Source organism: Parasteatoda tepidariorum, chromosome X2 (assembly GCF_043381705.1).
Source record: "Parasteatoda tepidariorum isolate YZ-2023 chromosome X2, CAS_Ptep_4.0, whole genome shotgun sequence".
NCBI classification, from domain to species: Eukaryota; Metazoa; Arthropoda; class Arachnida; order Araneae; family Theridiidae; genus Parasteatoda; species Parasteatoda tepidariorum.
In genome coordinates, this window is record NC_092215.1 from 30,432,564 (window position 1) to 30,459,926 (window position 27,363).

Sequence of the window (27,363 nt, forward strand, 5' to 3'; positions counted from 1 at the left end):
ATTATTATTTTAAACAAATCAAAACAAAACAAACGACTCCGACACGCGTGGTATTTCACATTTCAATTAAGTTTTGCAAGTCCCGTCTACCACAATTCTTTCCTTACTTCCTTTAATAACATCAAAAACAACAGAAAAGAGATATTTGGTTTGTCACGGAATGAGTGAGAAAAGGGGGGGGGATGCGAGCAACCAGGTGGGGAGCTAAGAGTGGGACGTACAAATTAGGGGGGGGGCGTGTGATTCGAATGTAGGAAAAGGGGGCGCGCGAGAGTCACTGGTTCGTCGTTCTACTGAAGGCATTCTCAGATCTGCTTCGGTAGAGTTCGAAGTTAGAGTAGCAACGCGGGATACGATCTCATATCTTCATATTCTCGTGAGTTTGAGATGCGGGCTGTTTGATCTACGGATCGGACATAGCCGATTTGGGAGATCGTTTGCATCACTGTGGTTCACAGAAAAGGTGAGGATACTGTTTTCATGTCCTTGAATTTAGTTTTGTTCTTTAAAATAGATTTTCGCTCTTTTTATTGGGTTTGAAATGAGAACATGATCGAATTGTTAGGTTTTGTGTTTTTCTTTCATTTATTATTTTGAATAAAGAATTATTTTATTTTGAATATTTTTTCCTTGAGTAAAATATTGCAATAAAAATGCGGTTGCTGTATGAAACAATAAACTAAACAACATTAAACTTAAAATAATGTTATTTTTAATACTGTAGTTTTTTTCATTGAATTTTTTATTATGTTATTTATTATCTTTTATTGATTATCTTAAATAGGAAAATTTTTTATTTTGAATAATTTTATTGGTTACCTTGCGCAAAATATCGAAATAAAAATTCAGTGATTGTATGAAGCATTAAATTGAACAACATTGAACTAAAGAGTATTAAAAATAATGGTATTTTTAATACTCTCGTTTTTTTTCCCTTGGATTAGACATTTTAGTAGTTTAATATAATTTTTAATTTTGCATTTGTTTTGTTGATTGATAGCATTTTATTAATTATTTAATTTACACTTTAATTTACACTTACAACATTTAGAAAATAAAAAATTTTAATTACAAAATTTTGTAGTCTGAAAGTTTTATATTTTAATAAGTTTTTTTAATTAAAATGCTTAAATATCTGTTCTTATAAACGTTTTATTTAAAAGGTGCAATAAAATACTTTTTTTTCAAAATTAAAGTATTAAGATACTGCAATTCATTATAAATATTAAATATTGTTTGCAATGAAACTATTTTAATAAATTTTCAATAATTATTTTTATAAAATAAATTTTTTTTTGTTTTTAATACCTCTTTGTAAATAGTAAATTTTATATACAATGTTTTAAAATTTTTCAAGCTAATTTACTTTAGTTTAATTAATAATAAAAAATTTAAGTATTTTAAGATCATAATAAATATCTGAGTTCTTATAAACATAATAAAGTAGTTTGTTGTTAAATGAAATTTTAATTTTGTTTTTTCTCAGCTGACTCTGGAGCTAATAAACTTAGAATTTTAAATCAATTTAATTTTACTATTTTATTTAATAATTATTAAAGACTTGGTTTTAATTTTTATTTTAATTTCTCCGAATCATCTATACGCCTGAAGAATATTTAACAATATGAAAGATTCGAAGTGCTTCTGAGACATATTTTAAACGTTACTCTTATCATTATATGAAAATCAATACTTTAAAAAAAATTTATTAATATTTTGTTCTTCAAACTTTTTTTGCTTTATTTATTTTTTTATTTTTTACTGTGGAAAATGTTAGTTTTTCAACGTTAAGATGAACAACAATGCTATTTGATTTATAAGAAATATAAAATTCTTTTGAATGTTCTTGGAGAAATTAAATGAATATACGACAATTGATAAACTCTTTCAGGCACTCAGTGGGTTTAAAATGCTTCAACAGTTTCAGAAAGACTTGAGAAGAAATCATTTATAACTTAAAAATAATAAAACTTCTGCAGAAACCAACGTGTAAATAAGTTTAAAATAAAAATAGAAATAAAGTCTTAATAAGAAGAAAAAATTAAACAAAAGCTTCATAATATTACTTTTGAACTAAGTATTTAGATTGACTCTTAAACAAAAATATTTTTTCCATAAATTTTTTTCGAGCTTTGACTTGTAAAAATTCTTCAACTCAATCTCTCGCAATATAAGCATGAGGCAATTTGCACTATGCTTTGTTCGACTTCCGAGGCTTTTAAAATAAAACGTGCTTGGAATATTCTGATTTTTGGAGTATTCGATAACTTGAATACTCTTTTAACGGAGGAAAGGGTCAATTTTATTGTTTATGTTTTTTTACCCTGAAACGATTGTTATTATTTAATATAAAATTTGAAAGAAAAAATATTCTATTCCAATTTTTATATAGTAAAATAAATTAATGACTAATATTTAAGATTATGCATCCTTTGTCATTTTGTATTAAAAATATACAAATATACTTGATATATACTTGAAATCCCGTTTATGTTTTTATTATTTGTTCCAAAAAAATTTATTCATCCATACAATCGTCTTTATAATATAACTAAAATCATATATATATTAATATGCGGAAAAAAATAGTCAATTCACATGAATTTATAATCTTTTTTTATAGGATCACTAAAATCATACTTATATTTCGTTATATTTATTCCAGAAAATAGTTCATTCTCATTGGTTTATACAGACTTCCTTATATTATCACTAATCATTTAAATTTTCTAGATATTAAAATAAAACAGAGGGAGACTTTGGTGTTTTTACGCAAAGTAATATAACGACGTTGAATATCTAAAGTATTATAGCTCCTTTCAAGTATTATATATTCGAATAGAATGAAAATTTAGAATAATTAAATTTAAAAAAATTCCCTATTTCAAAATTACATTATAGTTACTATATACGTTTAAAGCATTTATGTACCAGCAGTGTACAATTCTGATTAACTTTAAATAACACCAGTGTATAACATTGACTTCAATGTCTTTAAATAGCATCAGTGACTTAAAATAACTTTAACTTTACTTTTCTTAACTTTAACTTTAGTGTATAACTTGATATAACATCAGTGTATAACTTAATATAACATCAGTGCATAACATTAACTTCAGTGTATAACATTAGCATCAGTGCATAACATCAATATCAGTGCATAACATTATCATCAGTCTATAAAACTATTATCAGTGTCTTTAAATAGCATCAGTGTCTTTAAATAGCATCAGTGTCTTTAAATAGCATCAGTGTCTTGAAATAACATTAGTGTCCTTAAATAACATCACGGAAGTTCAACTTTATCAGTGTGCACATTGAAATAATATAAGCACATTATTGGTATATTCTCAGCATATATGGTATTATACTGAAGTTTTGTTTTAAACAGATATGATGATAAAATATTTATATAATGGAAACTCAAATGAATCTAATCATTATTAAAGGATACAGCAAAGCAGAAGTTTACTTTAAGAATACTTAAGGTAAATATTAAATATATATTTCAAGAGTTAAGTGTTTGTACTTCTTTTTTTTTCGTACAAATAGTAGGTACTCCTAATATTTGATATTTTTATTTTTTCTTGGTATAATGAATCTTTAAAGCTTTTAAATCGTAAGCTTTTTTTACTCCGGTTGAATTCCATTTATTTGGAAAGGGTAGATGCATTCCCAAGTGTAAAAACTCACCAGCACATTATTTATTTTATGGATTTCTTTTTCTTGAAATTCAACACCAGAAAATTGTTTCCTTTTTGTGCTTCATTACACAAAAGATATCAATTTTAAAAGAAAACCAAGCCGCGAAACGTAAAAGTAGTAAATAAGAGTTTTTATTTTTTTGATTTATCAGAAGTAAGCTTTTATTAAATAATCATTGAATAAAATCAACTTTGCTTTAAAATCTTGATTTTTTTTAAAAACTCTTTTATGATATTTAATAGTAAATAAGAATGAAAATATAAATACTATGAAGTTTAAACTAAGTAAATTAAAAACATAATGTTAGATACATTGTAATATTTAATTCATTTTTATTCCAACTAAAAGAAAACAAAAATTGGTTTTATACTTTAAAAAATTAAATAAAATTATATATAAAATTTTTTTATTGGATACAATTAAGATATTTATATAAATTAAATAATTAAAAATAAAATTGTTTTATTAGTTTAGTTGAAATTGAAATACAATGTTTATAAACCAATAACATTAGTTAAAAACATCATACATAATATAACATTTAGTATACGTAATTTGATTATGTACATATGCATTGATCAAACAAAAGTTTTCCTTCAAAGAATATAACTAATAAAAGAAATTATAAACATAAATCAATATTGAACAAATACTATAAAACAGATTTAATTCCATAGAAGCTTCTCTTTGTCGTTTATCAGTTGGTTTCTTTTCCTTGCTTACTTTGTTTTTCATTCTTTACATTTATCTTTACAAATGCTTTTTTTTTTTTTAATTTATAAGATTTTTAAAAAAAGAGAAGAAAGCTCTCTAGTTCTTTTTTACTTTTCTTTTCATTCAGAAAAAAATATTCGAGAATAGTTTTTTTTTTTTTTTTTTTTTTTTTTTTTTTTTTTTTTTTTAACATCTCGATCTTTTGCGTAAGGTAAACAGTTATTTTTAACCATAAAATTAATTGAGAATTAATGTCGAATGAGTTTTGTTTTCATAGTAAATAGTTTTAAATCTTCGAAGTTTTAGAAATTATTGTCTATTATAAATGTTGTATTTTTGAATTAAATTAATTTAAAACCAAAGTGAGGTGAAAATAACTAAAAATAGTAGATGCGAGATGAAAACCAGATACCATGTACATAAACATTGGAAAGCTAATACTTTTCCTTGAAATTGTTAGATAATATTATTATATCTGCATACAAGGTGTGCTAATAGAAAATGTTACAATCCTTCTCAAAAATGAGATAACCTTCCAAAATTGAATTCACACTTCAATATTTAAGGACGAAAAAAAAACACCATGAAAATCAGAATTATAGTAAAAATCATTTAGAATAAATGGGAATTTAAAACTATTTTATTTCATTACCCATGCCGCACTGCCGCTGGTAGTCAGTTCATATAGGGTGAGTCACATTCATGCATCATACAAGACAGGGAAAATACAGTAATAGAGACAACCATGCCCTGAGCGGGATTCAAACCCATAACTATTGGCTTCGCAGTCAGATACATTGGCCTCTCGGTTACCTGTTAGGAATATAAAACTATCAAAACCCAGGTTTTTTGTGGCAGAAAACAGGAAGGCTTTCCTTTTTAGAACCTCCCCTTATTTTCATACGGCAAATAAACATTTTTAAGTGATTTTAATACCACATTAGCTCAGATTGGCCTCAATAATGATTTCTCAAACTTTGACAATGTTTTCGTGTAAATTTGACGATCCTAACAAATAAGTTTTTAAAGCTTTATTTTTTCAAAGGAAGAGTCCTCTGCGATCAACTCCTAATATTTTTTTCTCATGCCCGCAAGGGGAATGACTTTTTGCCAGACAGCCATCTGAAGGGCAGATTTGTTTGCCACTTTATTAGGTGACCACCATATTAGGTGCTGACCACCGTATAAGGTGGACCAAAGCTGCTCCCACAGTAGGGGCAGATAGTACAGAGAATGAAGGAGTATGCATGCCCTGCCCGGGATTCAAACCCAGAACCTTTCTGGTGTAAGGTCAGTTCCCTGACCCCTACATAGGCCGGTAGGCTCAATTCCTAATATGTTTCTTTATTTTTTTATTTTTTTTTTATTGAAAAATATGAAGTTTGAAAAGTTGACACAATGTGAGTTGCAAATTGATATTTAAACGATAAAGAAGTAAAATCGCCTTCGAACTACTAGTGAGGAGGATGAAATAAGAAGCGCCAAAACCTGTTTGGTTACCTGATGAAAATTCGAAGAGTATCCAATCACCACTTTTTTACCCCCACCCCCCATGTTTCCGCCAGAAACCCCACAGTTGAGAAGGTTTCTGAAAATACATTTTATAGTTGGTAATTACGGAACATCCTGTATAAAAAACGGTGAAGAGTATTTTTTTTAATTTTGTGATTTAAAAAGATTTTCCTAAAAGAATCATAAAATAAGAATTAAATAAATGTTATCAAGCTCATAATCGAAATGCCTTGTTTCAGAAATTTATTCGAATACTTTAGTGCTTTTGTGAATAATAAAAAATCTGATTTAATAAGACTATTGACATATTTTGGTTTCTATAAAAGCAAGTATTTAATATCATATTTAAGTAAGTCTTTATTGATACCTAGTAAAAAGAAACGTTTATAATAATTTACATTGAACTAAAATTAATTTGAAAGTTGCATATTGTCCTATTTGATCAAAAATGAAATTTATGAACTTAATTATTTGGTCAAAGAAAATGTTTTATTATTAATTCAGTTTTAATTGTTTTAGTTTTTAAAGTAATAATGAAAAATTCGAACTGAAAAATATAATTTAATTTTAAGTATAACTAAATGGGATTAAAAAATTTTTATTTCGTATTGCAATTAAATGCGATGCTATTGCGTGAAAAATATTTTAGTAAATTTTGCTTATCATAAAATTTTGAAAACTTAAGGTAAAATGTTTGAAAACTATATAAACTATTCAAACATTTTTTATAAACAATTTCGGTAAAACGATGAAAAAGACTTTCTTTTTTTATGCAATTCTTTTATCTTTAAAAAAATCTATTTTGTAGTGTTTCTAGTCTTATTCTCTGAGCAACTCTTTACATTAATGCAAAGTTGAATAAAAATTTCCTGCCAGAAAATGTCATTACCACAGAATCCTATCTTTCCTTCCTACGAAATTCCCTTTTTTTCCTACTAGTTTTGCTATCAGATGAATTTCAATTTATCGATTTTCATAAACAGTTTTCTTTGCTTTGGCTATTCTTAAATTAAAAATAATGCATTTAGAAGAGAAAAAAAAAGGGTTTACTTAAATAACTTTTTTTTTATTTTGTGTATTTTTGAAAGGTATCTTTTTTTTGTACTTCTATTTTTTTTATCCCGTTTTTCTTTAAGTTTTATATTCTACGTGAAGTTTAAAATTGGAAATATGCTCTCAAATTTATGAGATTAGCTTTATTTAATTTTTTAAAATGCGATTTTGAATATTAACTTGCTGGAATCCAATAAATAGCTTTTCTAAGAGCAATGTGTATTAAATTTGTATTTAGTTGAATTATTTTGTTGATATTTTTTAAAGTCATTATAATATAAATATAAGAAAAAGATAAGTTAGGATTTTAATAATTGTTAATTAATTCTTCGATTATCAGTTCATCTTCAGCTATAACAAATAAGTTCTAAAATTATTAAGAGCAAGAATTTTCAAAATTTCAGTCATATAGTACGATAAATTAATTAGACTTTTCATTAAATTTTTTTTCTATGTCCATTCGATTGATAATTGTCATTCAGAGACATCAGTATTGCAGATTAGTTCCACTCTTTCAGGGGCATCATATTAAGTGGACAAACGTTGCTTATATAGTAAGGACAAATAGTACAGAGAATGAAAGAGCATCCATGGTCCAGGATTCGAACCCAGGACCGTTACATGAGGTCAGCTCCCTGACCATTACACAGTTCGGTTGGCAATTAGTGGGATGTAATAAGTAATAAAATTATTAATTTTCAATATTTACTAGTAGGAATAATTAGATATAAAACAGCCCCCTTTCAATAAAATTGCTCAGATTTATTATTTTATAACATTGGAGGATCAAAAAAATAAAAAATTATGTCCACAACCTTGCAATAAGATTCAATCGTTCCAAAAAAATCAGTTCTACACTTTATCCCTAATTCTTTAACAATTAGTAGCGGTTCGAATTTGAAATAAATAAGTTTCAATATTTAAAACGTTAAATTTTAATGAGTTTTGATTTTGGCATCAGATTTTAACATACAAAGATGCAAACTTTATCTCTTGAGGCTTGAAGATGTAATAATTAATTAGTTATTAGTGTCGATTACTAAACTACCAAATCATACACAAAAATTTACTTTTTCTCAAAGAGCATGTAATACTTAGTGACGATTATTAACTAAGTTACCAAACCATTCTAAAAAGCATTATGATTACCATTTCTCGACTTTCAGAATATTAGAGGTAGCTTAGATCTAAAATTTAAAAAAATTAAATGTTCTAAATGCAGCGAAAGCATTGCATTTTCGGAAACAATTGCGATGCTTAAAATAGATTAAATATTAATATATAGTAATTTTTTGAAAGTAAAATTTTATGCAAAAAAATAATAACTCAAAATAATTACGTTTTAACTATAATTACCTTTTATATTTCTTAAAAAAAATTATCAAAAGGAATATCTATGTCCCTTATAATGAACAGGCGAAATCAGCGATTGCTGCACATTGTTGGAGGCTTGCACAAAAATTAAATTTCGACTATAACAAAATTATTTTCACCACAGTCACATCAACTTATCGTGATTTCCTGGAATCTTGTTTTATTCATATGAATGCTGATTCCCTTGCTAACGCATTAGTTCCTCACCACCTCCCCATATCGAGTAGAAATGCATATTGCCCTGATTTGCCCCTCTCGTCTACCGTAGTTTTTCTTGTTCTGTTTTATTTCTTTTCTCTCGACTGTTGCGGCTTTTTTCTAGCTCTCTTTCTCTCCTTTATTTTTCCATTTTTCATTAGCAACTTCACGTTTTATACTTCAAATTACTTTTATTTCTTCGCATTTGCGTCCGACAAGACTCGAAAATGAGTGTCTGTTTTTGAGTGCTTGAAACATGTCGGCTACTATTTCCAATTCTTATATTTTAGAAGAGAATGAAGTTTTTAATTAAGTAATATCTTATTGTTTCAGTTTCTTGGGATTAATTTTTTTTAGAAATAGGAATATCTATTGTTGCATAACGCAATTTAAAACTTCATGAAAAATGNATGAGTGTCTGTTTTTGAGAGCTTGAAACATGTCGGCTACTATTTCCAATTCTTATATTTTAGAAGAGAATGAAGTTTTTAATTAAGTAATATCTTATTGTTTCAGTTTCTTGGGATTAATTTTTTTTAAAAATAGGAATATTTATTGTTGCATAACGCAATTTAAAACTTGATGAAAAATGCTAAAATATTCAGTCAGTTCAAATTTTTAACAACTCAGAAAATATCTAGTTCACTTTTTTTTTTTTTTTTTTTAAAATTAACATTTNTTTTTTTTTTTTTTTTTTTTTTTTTTGAAAATTGAATATTGTGAAATGTTAGCCAACAGGGTAAGAAAAATTTATGAGCCTCAATAATTCAAACTTTCAAAATTTTGTTTACTAAAATGAAATAATAATTGCTAAAATTAAAACTGCTTATTTTTTTTTTTTTTGCAGGATATTGTCTTTGTGTGCATAGTTTTTATAAATTGTATGTAAAACTCTTAAATCTCAAGAAAACTTATATATCTATATAATTAAGATATAAAGTTATAGAGATATAGAAAAAAACGAAAAAAAGTAAATAATTCCAGATTTTTTATAGGTCTAAAAACTACTAGGGCCATATTTTCTAAAATTGAAGCTATATTTAAGCAAGGTTCTTAGACTTTAAAATTATAATTAAGAAAAATTGGCACCTGTTTAATTAAATTACTTACCTAAATATTTTCCCTTACTAATTTGCGTATGCGACTTTCTAAAAATGATAAAGATCACAACGAAGCAAATAAAAATCAGATTATCATCAAAAAAGTAACGTTTCTTTGATGTTTCCTGTGTATCGCATTTAAAAATGAAATATTAGATGATATATGCAATTTAAATGCAAATAAAAGTTAAGTTTTCTTAATTCAGTATAAAATTAGTATTAACTATGTATATTTAAATACATTAGAGAATACAAAAAAAGTAAAAATTTCGAAAATGTATGAAATCTTCCAACATTGAATTTTTCTAAAGCGTTTTGCGAAAAATATTGTTTTTATTAACATATGCTTTAGTTGGCTAAATAAATATGAAGTGGATGTTTAATTTTTATTATTTTTCATGATTCATTACTGTTTATTATGATTTTATTTGCTATCTATTTTCATTAAATAAAATTTTAACAACGTGAGAATCTAAAAAAAAAGAATTAAAATACTTTTAAATTCAATTATCCAATCCAAATTAATATTTCTGTAGTATAAACCATATAAAAACATTTTTTCTAAAGTTATTTAATTTCCAATAACAAAAATCTTATGACATTTATCATAAAATGAAAAAAAATTATGTCTAATAGAAAAAAAGGCAAATTTTACCAATCTCAGATGTTGTTTTATAATTAAATAATTTTTCCTATTTACTTGCAAGCTTACTTTTTAAATAATCTTAACTTAGATCGAAAATGTTCGTAAAAATTATAATTCCCCTAGTTTATGTACATTTTAAATCACGTAATTAAATATTTATCTTTTGATAGTTAGTTTCATTATTTATTTTTAATTTATTCAATAATTTAGTTTCAATTTTTCCAATAAAATTCTTACATAACTCATAAAATTTTAGTTCTCAAACTTTGAAAGAATTATGTAGTTGACAGAATATTGATTGATTCGCTTTTACTCGATAAGTTTTATAAAAAAAAAACTCCCCATTATTTCAAGAATCTTTTAATTAAACATCATATTTCGTCTCATCAACCTCGGTCATTATTCATAGCATCAAACTAAATTTATTTAAGTCAGTAATTTTCTGAGGTATCATATTATAAAACGAAAAGTTCATTAAATATTAAATTCCGATTAAAAACTCACTAAATTAATATGACAGCTTTTCATGTCAGGTTAATTTTTAAATTTATTTATTTAATTTTTAAAAATAGAAGTATTTTTAAGGATAATCAGATTACATTCAATGAAAGCAGTTAATTAAATAAACCTTATGGCACAAATGATAGACGAAATCCATTATTTTAAAAAATAAAGAAATGTTGAGGATTTTTCTAATTTGTTATTGAAAACATAGAAATATCTACAAGATTTAAAAACGCCTTCAACTACTATTAAAGCATTCCAATTACAGTTTTGAATTGTGCCATTATTGTAAGGTCTATGACAAAGACTGTGGCGGCATCTGTGCTTTAGAGATCAAACTAATCTATAAGGACTTAATAAAATTTTAGTTGGTTTCATTTCAGTTAGGTTGCAAGCAACAAAATCTGGATCACGTTCAACTAGTGAAGATAAAACTTAATACTACACTTATACACATTCACCGAGAGTTAAACCTTGAAGAACAACAAGCGAAGTGTAGTTTTCATAAAAATGAAGGCTCTGCCGCGCCCCTATTTCCGTTATTTATTATTTTTATTCTAATTTTATAAATAGTTTTGATCAATACTTAATAATCACCTAAAAGTTTTCAACAAGTTTTTTTAAATGATTTCTTTAAAAAATAATCTTTTTAAATTGCTTTGAAATTATTCATATTAAAGTTTTAGTCAGTTCATATTATAATTCCTAATGTATAATTTTGTAGAAAAACATGTTCAGTATCATTATATTTCTAACGCAAATCCTAATATAATCCTATAATTCCTAATGTATAATTTTGTAGAAAAACATGTTCAGTATCATTATATTTCTAACGCAAATCGAGCCCTCATTCCAACAGACAAAAATAGATCACGTTTAACTAGTGCAGATATAACTTAATACTTCACTTAGACACATTTACCGAGATTTGAATCTTGATGAACAACAAACGAACTTTCATAAAAATGAAGGTTCTATCGAGCCCCATTACAATTATTTATAATTTTTATTTTAATTTTATAAATGCTTTTGATTAATGCTGAACAATCACCTAAAAGTTTTCAACCTTTTCAAAAAAATATATTTCTTTGAAAAATAATCTTCTTAAGTTACTTTAAAATTATTCATATCAAAGTTGTAGTCAGTCCATATTATAATTCCTAATGTATAATTTTTCGAAAAACATATTCAGTATCATTATGTTCCCTCTGCAAATCGAGCCCTGAATCTAGCTGACAAAAATAGATCAAATACTTTAAAATCAGGTTTTGCTAATGATAGCCCGTAGTTTTAACATACTAAATATGCATTAGTTATTTCATTCTTTTCATTTCTCTGACTGAATAACAACAAAAGATCAAATGCATGACAGAAAGTACCATTATTTGCTTGAGTTTGTACAACTACTAATGATTATTTCAACGCCTGAATTCCCTTATCCTCGTTTATTCTTATTTAATCAGGTTTGAAAGCTTAAACATTAAAAATAACAACCATAATCTCAAATAGGAGGTTTTCAAATGCTTGTTAGGGTCTTAACCTAACACATGTGAAGAAGCAGTCAAATAAGATCGAAACACAAACATATTGATTAAATTCTTATTACCTTATTGCTATATTTACCTTGCATGGAATGGAAAAGCTTTGTTATGGTAAAAGAAACAATAGCCGAGGCGTGACAGATCATTTGCTCGTTCGATTTCATGTTAGGAAGAAACAAATTCTCGTTTCTTCGTCAACTTTAATCCCTACTGTAATTTTTTTGGGGAGGAGAAGAATTAGAAGGAGATTACTGGTCTTTTCGTTCAAAAATTATGCAAATTATTTCACGAGTTTTCTTCAAAGTTTTGAAATACGGCTTAGTACTTCGAATTTTGAATTTACTACATTATATTTTGCTGTGCATTTTTAAAGAGAATTTGAGATGAATATTTTTAGTTTTTAAATTGAAGATTTAAAATAAGCTGTTATTTTCGAATTGACAGATTAGCTCGCTATGGAATATTTGAGTTGCAAATTACTTGCACAAAGTAGCAAAAATCAGCGAAATATTATAGTTTTTAAGAAACTATTTAAAGTTCATATTTCGAACAGGAATTATTGATAATTTAATATAAAATAGTTCCAAAGAAGTACTGAATTACTGTTTATTCAAAAATATTGTAACTTTGAAAATCAAACAAGCTCTAGTTGCAAATTGAATTTAAAAATATAATAATAAATGTATTTTGAAATATATCAAAATCAAAAAAATAAAAAAATAAACTTGATTTAATTTGTATTAAAATTTTAATTATTAATTATAACTTTTTTTAAAAATCTTCGTTTTCAAATTTTAGATGTGAGTAAAATTTCAGTTACTGATGATTAAAACTATCAGCTTTATTCAGAAGAGCACCAACGTATTTTAATCAAATCTGTAAGCAGTATCGAAGAAACTCATTAAAATTTGTTATAAGAAATAATGGAGAAAGAAATACAGATAATCGGTTTAAAAAAATTTTAATCTTAGTTATTTTTCTTTTCAATTTAAACAATTATTTTAAAAACTCGCTACAAGCGTGTATAAAGTACTTAAAATAAAATCAGTTCTGATCAAAAATATTAATATTTTCCATATAACTTTAGATTTAATTACAAACTTTAATTGGGAATATATATGAATAGAAAGTGAGAAACAATGAGTTTATTGTAAACGTTGACCTATTTTGTTACAACACCACGATAATTTAGGACTAATTGGCACTGTTAAGTAAGTAAGGCATAAAACAAAATTTCTGTATAGGCATTTATTTTACTAGAAAACCTTTATTTTATATTTTGCAAGTAAAAAGCATTCTCTTAATTAAAAAAAAGGAGAAACAGATAGCAGAAAGTCTTCACGCAGAAAAACAATTCTGCTTAAATTTCCGTATTGTAATGAAATTTATGGTTAAAAGAAATTCTGACAATAAAAACCAAAATATACGGTATTAAAACCATTTATTAAGTAATTTTTCCGCTCATATAAATACGGTTTCACTGTAAATTCTGGGTTTCAAAAGTCAAATTCTTATTTTTGTAAAAACAACAAAACTGAAAAATAATTTAACCGAATAATGGTTTTTATGCCATATTCTTAGGTATCACGTTAAAACTACTCAATTTTACCTCATTTACCAATTTTATTGTTAATTTTACCAAAATCAATATCTAAGCCTCTCGGTAAAAATTACTTAACTCTTTGGGGTTCCTATAGAGCCAGAAACACGGTAAATTATGCCATATTCTAGTAGTTTTGATCATACTTTTTTTCTAAGTGTTGTAAAAATTTCTGAATAAGTCTTGAAACTCCATTAGTTGTAAATAGAACATTTGACAAAAACTGCCCAAACTGAACCTCATTTGTGTTTGAGAAACCATATGCTTTGAATTAAGAGGGATTGTTCAGTATGTTCAAACAAAAAAATTAAAGGCGAAAGACACCAAACTAATTATTTTTGCGACACATGTTCAACCAAGGCTTCATATTGGAGACTGCTTTAAAAGATACCATAGGCTGGAGAACTGTAAAATATAATTTTTACATAAAATTAAAACATATTATTGAGTCACATATTTTTGAAATTTAAAAAAGAATTAATAATTTTTTATTTTTCTTCATTATCTTGCATATTATATATTACTGTTCGTTCAACGAAAAGTAATTCTAACAAGCATAACACCCATGTATAAAGCTGGAGATTATACCTTTTTATAGGTCTCTTTAAAAAGGTAGATCCCACATTTCCAAAAAAGGGAAAACATTGTAATACTAAATCCTTAACATAGCCAGAAACCTATGTCATGATTATTTAGAGCTCTCAAATGCACTACTCACTATTCGTACTTTAATAAATTTTCTGAGAAACATGAAATTTATGGTTTACTTTTTCGGTCAACACAAAATATTAAGGTACAAATTCTGTTAAAATCAATCCATTTCAAATTAAATATATCCAAACAAAATCCATGCAAATAAGTAGCTGAAACTTAAAGCTTTCTTGAATCTGAATTTTGAATCTGAAACATATTTAAAAATTTAATTTGTTACATTTTTTCAAAACAGTCTATCTTTGCAGCGAAATGAAAAAGAGCTTCTGTCTTAAAAGCATTATTGAATAATGAATTAACTCACGCGAATAATCAATATACTTCAAAATTCATAAGCAAAAAAAGAGTAAACGAAAAAAGAAATTCGTAAACTGAATTAATTTCAAAACATCGCACTGAGGATTTGGCTCAGTAAAAATTAATTACGTTAAATGTTAGATAAATTAGAAAGAAGCACAAACATTTTTCAAAAGGAATTGTTTTTATTCTTTGAAAAAAAAACTACAATATTCTTTCTTATTAAATGATTGAAATAATTTGATTTTAAGATTTAAAAAAAAAACTTATTTTTTCTAAAGTAGTTTTTTTAGGTTTAATAAAAAAGATACTTTGTTTTAAAAAATCTTAAGTTTAGATTAAACACCGAATAGTAATGATATTCGCATAAGTATTTTTTCATAAATGATCCCATGTGAATTAAGTGTGACAATATTTTTTTCTGTAAAAACAAATAATTTTAACAGCGAATTTCGTAAAAGAATCATTTATTTTAATTTGTTTTTTATAAAAATAAAACTAAAATACCATTTATTTCGCTATATAATTTTATCTCGATATCATTTTTAATTTAATTTATCAACCATAAGAACCAGCAGCGTAATTACAAAAACACTTATGTTTTTATGCCATATATCTTTTTTAGTAAAACTAAAAAAGTTTTTGAAAAAAAAAGATTCTTAATTATAAATTCTTTTTAGATTTTATGAATAGTTTTACAGTGGAAATTCAATTAAAAATAGTTACTGTGCTTTTCAAATAGATTTATTTTTAATTCCTAGCAAAATAATAAAAATTCAAATTTCATATTTTTTCTCTTAATCTTTTTTTTATATACATCTTTATCTCTTTTCGATTAAAATGTTTCATCAGCGTATTTTTCAAAAAAAATAATTTTGCAAATTAAAAATTTCAAAACTTTGCATAAGCTGATTAACTAGCAAAATTGAATTTTCTACATCTTTTTATCTAAACATATGTCTTATTAAAAAGAAATAATTTACTTAAAAAAGATTTCAAAAGAACAAAAATTAATAATACAATCTCAAACTGCTTACTATGAATCACTTTCACCTGTAAAATAAAGTACGTCCAAAATTTCAGGAATATGGTAAAATTTACCGGGTTTTTATCTCCATGGGTAACACCAAAAATAACACGGTAGATTTAATCTAAACGCTTTGGCAATGAATTTGGTATAATTAACAATGAAATATGGCTTTATAACATGCGATAAAATTTGGTAATTTTATCATGATACCTTAGTGCATGTCATAAAAACCATTTATTCAGTTAGATTTTTATTTTGTATTATATTTTCTTACAAAATGTTTGGTAATATGAACTATCATTTCGAAAATCAGAATTTCCATTAAACTATATGAACTGAAAAATTACCAAATGAATGGTTCAATAGATAATAAATGAATGGTTTATTATCTGAATTATAAAATGTCATAACCTTATGTACTATAATTTTACCAGATTTTTTTTCTCCATGCATAAAAAACAGTTTAAGCATGATTTCGTTGCATTTTAAAAGAAAAGTATTTATTTAGAATAATTCATTAAATATGTTAATTAGTTGCTAATGATGCTAATACTTTTGTGAATGTTTATGATATAACGAGACTCTTTTTTAAACTCGTATTAGTGTGATCTTCTTAAATTCTTAACACTTAAAGAAAATAAATTGTTTTCTAAAAAAATATATTTGCATTATTTTCATACATCTTTTTATCTAGGGTATAAGTATAGTAATTAAAATATTTGCTTGTGTGAAATAAGGTAAATTATATTTGTCGGCTCAACTGATACAACAAACTTAAATTTTTTTATTATAGATATAATCCAGACATGATATATTCGTTTTGTAAAAAATAAATTAACGATAAAATAATATATTTAACACCTTTCATTTTTTATGCTACATAAATATACTTGAGATGTATGTCCGAAATATTTCATGTCCTTAACCCACCTCCTCAGAGACGCATTCTTTTTTTTTAAGTCGTATTAATACTTCTAGTTTCGAGTATCTTTCTTCAACAACATCTTATCTTTTAATTAAGAACAAAACTTTTCTTTTTCCCCACAAGAGACAGTTCTGTTCAAGGAACGTGTACAGAAGAAAAGTAATGTCAACAATAATTCTTTGCGAAAACGAACGACCCTTTTTTTTCTGAAAGAAAGTTTCGGAATTATTATGGCGATGACATCATAGTTTTTATCATGGGCATTTGAACAGTTCATATTCTTCTCACCATCGAATCCATCATTGTTTTTTCTCACTTTCATTAATTGTGAAAGTTTTCACTGAATGAAAAATTACTTGACTTAAGTTCTGAAATGCTAGTTTGTAATCTCATATTTTAATCTCACTTTTGATGCTAATTGAAGTTAATAAATAAATGCATTAAAATCCTTTATTTTATTAAGTAAAAGTTTACATCGAGTTCCAGTATTATAATTATATTTCTATTAAAAAAGCTTAATTCTAGTAATGAAACCAAACTATACGGTATTTAAACGGTATTAAACTGTAAATTTCGACCTAAAATTCTGTTTTTTTTTTTTTTTTTTTTTTTTTTTTTTTTTTTTTTTAAATTATAGTTCTTTTAACCATACACTTAGTAAAAAAATACAATTACCAAATAAATCAATGTAATTATGAATCAAATGTAAATAACCAAATAAATTATTTTTATGTTGTGCTCTAAGAATTAAATATCATGATTAGGTATCCGAATTTGCCAAATTTTATTACATATTATAAAACTATATTTCACTGTTAATTTTACCAAAATTATTGCTAAAGTACTTTGGTAAAAATTACACATTTTTGGTAAAAAAAATTATTATGGTAATAAAACAAACTATACCGTGTTTAAGCCATTAATTAAGTAATATTTTAGTTCATATGGTAACGGTTAACCGGAATCTAGTTCTTAGTATCATGCATTTAGCCAAAAATACAAAACGGAAATGTAAATTTCACCAAATAAATGGTTTCTGTGCTCTACTCAAAGATAAGTAATAAAGTTAGCAAGTTTTATTACATATAATAAAACCATATTTTTTTGTTAATTTTATCAAAAATATTACTAAAGCACTTACATAAAAATTTCCGAGTTTTCCTCCTTCCCCACAGAGCCGGAGAAAGGGTAAATTTTACCATATTCTGACATACATAATTCCTCAGTGTAAATTTAATAAGTAATAGTATATCTTTATTAGAAAGAATAAATTTTTCCCTTTCAATAAAAAAATAAACTTAAAATACATTACTTTTGAGTTCAATTTTCACTATAGCATTTTAAGCGCTTATTAAATAAGCATAATTGAATTTAAAGAAATTACGGAAATATAAAAATTCCCTAAGTAGTAATTTTTACCGGAAAAAATTCCCATTTTTTATTCTTCAACTTCTGTTAGGCATTTAGTTTGATGAGTACTCAACCTCGCTTCATTAAAAGAACTTAAGCAGGAAGTGAAGTAAAGAAGTAATGGCCTTCCAAGTAAAAGAAAAAGGAGTCGGAAATCAGGAAAACTCTCGGAAGTTGGGACCAGCATAGATATCACGCAGCTAAGAACCACTTTAATACAATGTAATTTATGTTTGCTACTTCTTTTTCTGAAGAACGATCAGCAGTAGAGGGTGTTGCAAGGGGACATTCGATTTTAGGTTCCACCACTTCTGATGACTGTCGCTTAAGAATTTTTTTTTTCTCCGTTCGAACGTTTTTATTTTTGTTCTGTCGCTTATCTGAGGTTTCCATCGTTGGTACTGAGAATTTATGACAGCTTTGAGTTAATACTTTCAAATAACGAATAGTTTCTTTTGAAACTGAGGAAAAACTGTTATATTTTGTTACGTTTTGATAGTTTCTTTTAGTTGCAAGAATAGACTGATTTCGTTCAATGGATGCATCCTTTAATGGAATTATTTTATTTCCATCGTTTGAAAGTTCTGATATGGTAGTTTTGATAGTTAAAATTTTGATATGGTCAGTTTTAAAAGAAACTATTCTAATAACGAATAGTTTATTTTGAATCTGAGGAAAACTGTTATATTTTTCTACGTTTTAATAGTTTCTTTTGGTTGCAAGAATAGACTAATTTCGTTCAATGGATGCATCCTTTAATGGAATTATCTTATTTCCATAGTTTGAAAATTCTGATATGGAGAGTTCTGATATGGTCAGTTTCCAACGAAACTATTCTAATAACGAATAGTTTCTTTTGAAACTGAGGAAAACTGTTACATTTTGTTACGTTTTGATAAATTCTTTTAGTCGCAAAAATAGACTGATTTCGTTCAATGGATGCATCCTTTAATAGAATTATTTTATTTCCATCATTTGAAAGTTCTGATATGGTAGATCTGATATGGAAAGTTCTGATATGAAAAGTTTCAAACGAAACTATTCTAATAACGAATAGTTTCTTTTGAAACTGAGGAAAACTGTTACATTTTATTACGTTTTGATAAATTCTTTTATTCGCAAAAATAGACTGATTTCGTTCAATGGATGCATCCTTTAATGGAATTATTTTATTTCCATAGTTTGAGAGTTTTGATATGGTAGCCTCGATATTTGAAATTCTGATATGGTCAGTTTCAAAAGAAACTAATAATGAATAGTTTCTTTTGAAACTGAGGAAATCTGTCATGTTTTGTAACGTTTTGATAGTTTCTTTTTGTTGCAAGAATTAATTGATTTCGTTCAATTCATGCATCCTTCAATAGAATTATTTTATTTGCATAGTTTGAAGTTCTGATATGGTAACTTTGATATTTAAAATTCTGATATGGTCAGTTTCAAAAGAAACTAATAATAAATAGTTTCTTTTGAAACTGAGGAAAACTTTTATATTTTGTTACGTTATGATAGCTTCTTTCAGTTGCAGGAATTGACTGGTTTCATTCAATGGATGCATCCTTTAATAAAATTATTTTATTTCCATGGTTTGAAAGTTTTGATATGGCAGTTCCGATATGAAAGTTCTGATATGAAAAGCTTCAAAAGAAACTATTCTAATAATGAATAGTCTATTTTGAAACTGTGGAAAAACTGTTATATTTTGTTACGTTTTGATAGTTTCTTTTAGTTGCAAGAATAGACTGATTTCGTTCAATAGATGCATCCTTTAATGGAATTATTTTATTTCCATAGTTTGAGAGTTCTGATATGGTAGCTTCGATATTTAAAATTCTGATATGGTCAGTTTCAAAAGAAATTATTCTAATAACGAATAGTTTCATTTGAAACTGAGGAAAACTGTTATATTTTATTACGTTTTGATAGTTTCTTTTAGTTGCAAGACTAATAAACTAATAGACTAATTCAATGAATGCATCATTTAATGGAATAATTTTATGTCCGTAGGTCGAAAGTTCTGATATGGTTTGATACCAGAAATCAGTTAATATTATGGTTTTGTTTTATTTTAAATATCGTAAATAAAGATAAACATATTAGTTATTTTACGTTGTACGTTTTAAATTTATTACTGAACTTATTAATATCGATCAAAAAATATTAATAACGTAGAATTACTGTATTTATTAAAAAAATTTAAATATATCCTTTAGGAATTTTATGCACTAAGAAAAAATAGTATGTTTGTAAATACCAAAGTATGGTAAAATTTACTGTATTTCGGGCTCTATAGTAACACCACAAAACTCGGTAATTTTTACCGCAGTGCTTTAGTGCGCAGTGCTTCAAATTTATTTTTCAAAGAAAGAAATGATACAAACGCAACATTTCAAAATATATTTTTAGGATATCATGAATCTAGTATGCCAACGTCATTATTTATTTACATGTTCAGTTTTGAGTATTTATTAAATATAACATACAAGCTTGAATAAAACGATAAGAACTAATAACATTCAAATGAACGCAATGTAACACTAAGATATTGAATTTCAAAACATCTCATTTTATCCGACTAGTTTATTTATGTAATCCCAACTTCTACTCTTGCTTTAAGTAAAGTAGCGATGAAAGATTTTTTGTAATAAATTCAAACAAAACTTTTTATGAGAGCTCAATCTAGGTCCATGGTTAGGTCATGTGATCGTGGTTTGCCATTCTTTAAAAAAGTAAAGAAAATATATTAGATTTCTTCAAATATTTTTTTATTTAATTTAGCTTATTTTATTCGAACACTAGATTTGCTGTAACTCAAATTGAAAGTATGTTTTTATTAAAGAAAAGAATATGAAATTTTTACAGTAAAATCAGAAAGAGAAAACTTTTTGAACTAAATTTTTTTAAATTAAAAGAATTAAATTTATGTAAAACAATCAGTATCAAACAAAAAACTACATAATTGTGTCACTACATAAGTATATATATATATGTTACGGTGAGTATTGGTCCTCGTTAAACTGTGCTACCGTAAAGTGCTCGACTTCGCGCGCAGGTCGTCGGGCTACCGAAGCGGGGGTGCCATCCCCTCCGCAGAGGATCAAAATTGTGATGGCATGTCTTCGGATCATCCTCCGGGATGTTTCCCAGACCGTCACCAATAGCCCATTGTGCAGCTCTAGTGCGACGTAAATTAACAACAACAACATGTTACGGTGAAACACCGAAATCTGGAGAATGTTGACATTCACCGGTGAATGTCAACTTTCACGTAGTCGCTTGGTGTTTGTTCGAAATATTTGTTAAATACCCTTTATTTCTGACTCTCACTGGCGAATGTCAACAATCACATAGTCGCTTTGGTGAATGTCCGAAATATTTGTTTACCCAATTTTATATTAATTTATTCGTTAATATTATTATATTTATTCTATATTTTAATACTTACTGACGATAGATTAGAAGAAACATCAGTGTTCAGTGTATCGGGCAAAACATCAGTGTAGGGTATACCGGGCAAATGTATACCGGGCAGTGGCACTTAACCTTAAAAAAACATCAGTGTAAGGTATACCGGGCAAATGTATACCGGGCAGTGGCAATTAACCTTAAAAAACATCAGTGTAGGGTATACCGGGCAGTGACTCATAACCTTCATAAAACATCAGTGTAGGGTTAAAATATCAAATAAATATAATTATATCCACGAATAAATTCATATCAAATCGAATGTAATAAATATTTCGGACATTCACCAAAGCATATCTGTGATTGTCGACATACACCGGTGAGGGTCCGAATGTACAAGAATGTTATGAAATATTCGATCTCTCACCGACGTATTTGGTGTTTGTCGACATTCACCTGTGAAAGTCAACAACCACCGATTTCGGTCTCTCCCCGTGACATATATATACATAACAGCATAAATAAAAACACATATTACTATAGTTCAATAGTATAGTATTTGATATTATATGTACTCAATATTTATGTAATAATATCTTAATACAATTTCTATTTTGGTTAAATAGTATAGTTTTTGTTTTGGTTAAATAAATACATAAAACATTAATACAGATCCCAAACTCATGTTGCTGCATAAATAATATTTATGTAATATCTTAATATTAGTCATGTCTTGGTTAAATAAAATTCATGTGTCAATTAAATAAATGAATAAATAAACAAATGTAAAACACGAACTTCTATAACCGCAAAAATAAAAAAATATTACTAGAGTTCAATATCTTAGCATTTATTATTATACAAACTCAACATTTATAAAATAATACGTTAGTATAGTTCATATATTGGTTAAATAAATTCATAAAAAAATAATGTAAAGCACAAGCTTATGCAATCGCATAAACAAAAACATATATTACTATTGTTCAATAGTTTGGTATTTACTATTATACGCACTCAATAGTTATATCATAATTTCTTAATATAATATATATTTTGGTTAAATAACGAAATGAAAAATTAGTATCTGAGACAAACTTGTGCTACTACAGAAATAAAAGCATATATTACTATAATTAAATTGTTTAGTATTAACTATTATGCGTGCTCAAAATTATTATTTGCGTAACTTCCTACAGACGTAATACTTATCTTTTCTATATAAATACATGTTATTCTCTATGCAAACTGAATGTTTCCCACAATGAATCAACAATCTACTTTTGGTCAATTATTTTTCAATGAATAAGCAGCTGGTCACATTGTATTAAATAATGAATACCTTCTTTCAGACAAAAACCACTTCAGTTGAAGATATCATCTCCCAATAACCAAATATCAATCCGTATTTCTAAGTTAATTGTTCTACGGACTAGTAAATTGTTGCTTATGCTTTAAAACTAGATCCATCAAAACATTTGTAATCAAAGCCGTTATCGCTACGCTGTTGTTAAAAGCAGTTATTTAAGAGCTGTTGCCTTAACATGTCAATATTTCTATAGATTGATATAAAAATGATTACTCGGCATCAAAACAAGTGATTGCGTGAAAGTTCATTGTCTTCAAATTAAACACTGCATCCAAAAAAATATTCTGGGTGGTTTGATTAACCTTTGATGCTTAAAAAATAACATGCTTTGGGCGGAACCATAATGAATCATCTCCAGATTGGTAGAATTGCAATATGATAAAAATGTCAAACGCGGAACTAGATGTTTGGTTCCTGGGGCGCAAAATACCTTACTCTGGTTCTGGCATTTTTGCAACTTACCTAAATCCTACTCATTAATCTCAATGATTGATTCCAAAAACGTTCAAAACGAGTCTGCCAAAATTAATTATCGTAGTAATCTTTGATACCATTCCATCTCATCATATGGACAAACTTGACATGAATGTAACACCTAGCCATTAATTAAAGAACCTAACAATTTTTTGATTGGTGTTTCGTGTTAGATTTGTAAAGCTGAAGGAGAAGAAAATTTGACACCAGGTACGCCATAATTAATTAGAAGAAATTCATTTGAATTAGAGCTAATGAAAAAGGATTGAATGCTTTTGTAAACTTGAAGTATTTGTCACTTCTAATCACTTTGTAAGTGAAATGTTATATATCATGAAGTTATTACATCTTCTGCATTCGTTATACCTGCATATTTTTCTCAATATAGCTTAAGAAAAGTCATAGTGTAATTAAGTTAAGTAAAGTCATAAGTAAAAGTCATAGTGTAATTAAGTAATAGTGTAATTAAGTCAAAAAAGAGGATGTTTTTGTAGAAATCATGAATAAAAGCTTAGAAAAGCAGCTTGATGTTTTGAGTCGCAGATAATTGAATCAGTGTAGAAATGTGGAATTTTTGACTTATTATCAAACATACCTGGAAAAATAAATTATAAGTTTTTGAAGACAAATTGCAACGAAAATTGGCAGCAACTTATTGATACAATGTCGCAAAGATGACCTCGAGTATTTTTTTCTTCTTTATCGCTAAATTATTATTTTTTTCTTGCATTCTTTTCATTGTTATTACAGTTTTTATTAGTTTTATTATATCTATATGAAGTTTTAAATCAAATCATAAAGCATAGATATTCTTTTCATCAAAAGAACAGAAAAACAATTTATAACAAACTATAGGTTACTCCCTATATTTGTATTAGTTATATTAGTATTTTTTTCTTCTTTATCGCTAAATTATTATTTTTTTTGCATCTTTTTCATTGTTATTACAGTTTTTATTAGTTTTATTATATATATAGGAAGCTTTAAATCAAATTATAAAGCATAAATATTCTTTTCATCAGAAGAACAGAAGAAAAATTTATAGCAAACTATAGGTTATTCCCTATATTTGTATTAGTTATATTAGTATTTTTCTCTTCTTTATCACTAAAATCTTATTTTTTTTGTGCATCCTTTTCATTGCTATTACAGTTTTTATTAATTTTATTATATCTATAGGAAGTTTTAAATCAAATTATAAGGCATAAATATTCTTTTCATCAAAAGAGTAGAAAAATTTTTTTTATCAAACTATAGGTTATTCCCTATATTTGTATTAGTTATATTAGTATTTTTTTCTTCTTTATCACTAAATTATTTTTTTTGCATTCTTTATATTGTTTTTACTGTTTTTATTAGTTTTATTATATCTATATGAATTTATAAATCAAATTATAAAGCATAAATATTCTTTTCATCAAAAGAACAGAAAAATTTATAACGAACTATAGGTTATTCCTTATATTTGTATTAGTTAGTTGGATTTGATCGAACAAAAGAAATATAAAACCTAAAACTAAGTAAGATCAAACGAGGCTATTCTCTTGAGATGAGAAAAAAGAAAAACTTCTTTGAAATGATCAGCCTAGATTTGTTTATCTTTGAACTCCCTATTGTCCGCATTACGTGATTCAAAATCAGATGCTTCTATTTCGGCCTCGTGTTATCATAAAAGAATTATCTAAAAGCAGAATAGATGGCAAAGATAAATTATGAATTCATTATTTTTATTACCTTCATTACGAACAATGTATTTTTAAACGGCCATTTCCCATAACTTGAAGTGAAATAAAATTATTCAATGGTTTATTTAAACTCTGTCATTCCGTTTATTGGCATAAAAAAAAGATTAGTAACGCTGTTGTTTCAAGATTCATTACTTCCTTTTAGTACTTTAAAAAACTTTCAATATTTTCACAAGTCAAAATATGTAGAATAATATGTTACTCTAAATTTGTTATTTTCAATATGTTTAAGAATTTGTAACTAAATTTTTTTTTATCTGTTTATGCCTAAATTCACATTTTTGTTGTTTAGTGAATTTGCTCTTTTATATCTGCCATTTTAGTTTTAAAAAACATCAATTTAATTTCGGATGTCTAATAAATCAAATAAATGAAAACGAAGGAGATCAAAATATTGTATAATTTGCTGCGTTCTACATAGGAAGCGAATTATTTCCTTTTTAACATGCTTCAGTATTAGTTGCATTGATAGTGCTGTAAACTAAAATTTAAAAAAACAAAAAAACATAATAGCAATGTGGTGAAATTTGAATACAAAACAAACTGACGCCCCTGAAAATATATTTCCATTTGAATGGTTTGACATAAAACATTTTTTCATATATTTTTCAGTCAGCAGCGCCATCTTTTATCGAACTTATAAATTAATTTTCAAAATTCGATAACAGTTCCTAACCTAGGCAAAGCAAAGTATACATATTCCAATTTAGAATCATTTAATTGAATTTTATAATCGCCAAGAATTTTTTGAATACTCATATTAAGTGTCATGAATTATTTTACGGTGAGATATTTCAAGCAGTGCAACATTAAAAAATCAATTTTATTATTTTAAAAATAATCAAAACTTATCGTTTAATAAAAATTAATTTAATTTTTGAAAACTTGACTTTTAAAATCATTAAATGTCTTAAATGTAACGAAGATTAATTAAATAAACTAATAAAAATTAAATTAGATAAAGTAGAAACAATCAAATTCAATGTGTAATTTATGATATACATATTATGATATACATATTATTTAAGAATGTTATTTCGTCATAGTGTAATATTATGCAAACTTATTACCAAATTATACTCTCATAAACCTATCACAAATTTATTCAGAAAAGTGTTATCCTGTATTTACATCTATATTTACCGGATAAAGATTCTGAAAGTGTTTAGATTCATCGTATTTTTAGTCAAATAAGAAAGTACAACATACATACACATTATCAATATCTGTGGTTTGCTAGCAAAACGTCTTTAGTGAAAAGTAAATAAAGAAATTCACATAAAGGATATGCCTACGTATATAGACTAACAATACAAAATCAAGCCTTCTTAGCTTCATTTTAATACTCAAAAAATTTATATTGAATGATTTGAAAGAGTTACGTATGAGAAACTAATAAAATCCCATTTTTCAGAGTTTACGGTAATATTTTATACCGGTCTCTGATGAAAAATATTATTTCAGAAAATCATGAATTCTAATTGTGTTTTCAAAATAATCGTATTAATTTATGATTATTTTCAACAAAAATTTACCAAAATAATTTTTGCAAGAATAATATTAGTTTCTGCATTTAAGAATTTCCAGAGTGAGAATCAAGTTCGAAACCTTAACTTAAAATAAATGGCGTTGTTCTGTTTATACCATGCCATTTATATAAAAATAATATGAAGATAATTTTAATAAGGGTTTTATTAAGTATTATAAGAAAAAATTATTTTCTTTTTTAACAGATAATTTTAATAAAAAATATTTTTTAAAAAATACTTCTAGTTCGCATCAACAACACTCAGGAAATTCTTCCGCACTTAAGAATTTCCAGCATGCGAATCAAGCTCGAAACCTTAAGTTCAAATAAATGACACAGTAATATTTATACCATGTCATTTATAAAAAAATAATGGCCGACCGGTCTGTGTAGGTGTTAGGGAACTGCCCTTGTATCAAAAAAGTTCTGAGTTCGAATCCCGGGTAAGGCATGGATGTTCTTTCCTTCTCTGTACTATCTGTCCTTACTGTGGGAGCAACGCTGGCCCACCTAATATGGTGCCCC

At 26.2% G+C, this 27,363-nt stretch overlaps 1 protein-coding gene across 4 annotated transcripts in view; it reads left to right on the forward strand.

Annotated features, from left to right (window-relative positions):
• The window catches only part of LOC107440916 (fibroblast growth factor receptor-like 1), a 311,107-nt gene that overhangs the window by 186,596 nt on the left and 97,148 nt on the right, over positions 1-27,363 (forward strand). The window contains exon 1 of one of the 4 annotated variants that reach the window (XM_016054001.3): positions 270-463. The exons of 2 other annotated variants lie outside the window; for them this stretch is intronic. The gene's annotated coding sequence lies outside the window, so the exon portion shown is untranslated. Of the gene's footprint in view, positions 1-269; positions 464-27,363 lie in introns of those variants that run through there. One more of the 4 variants, XM_016054002.3, reaches the window with a different exon arrangement.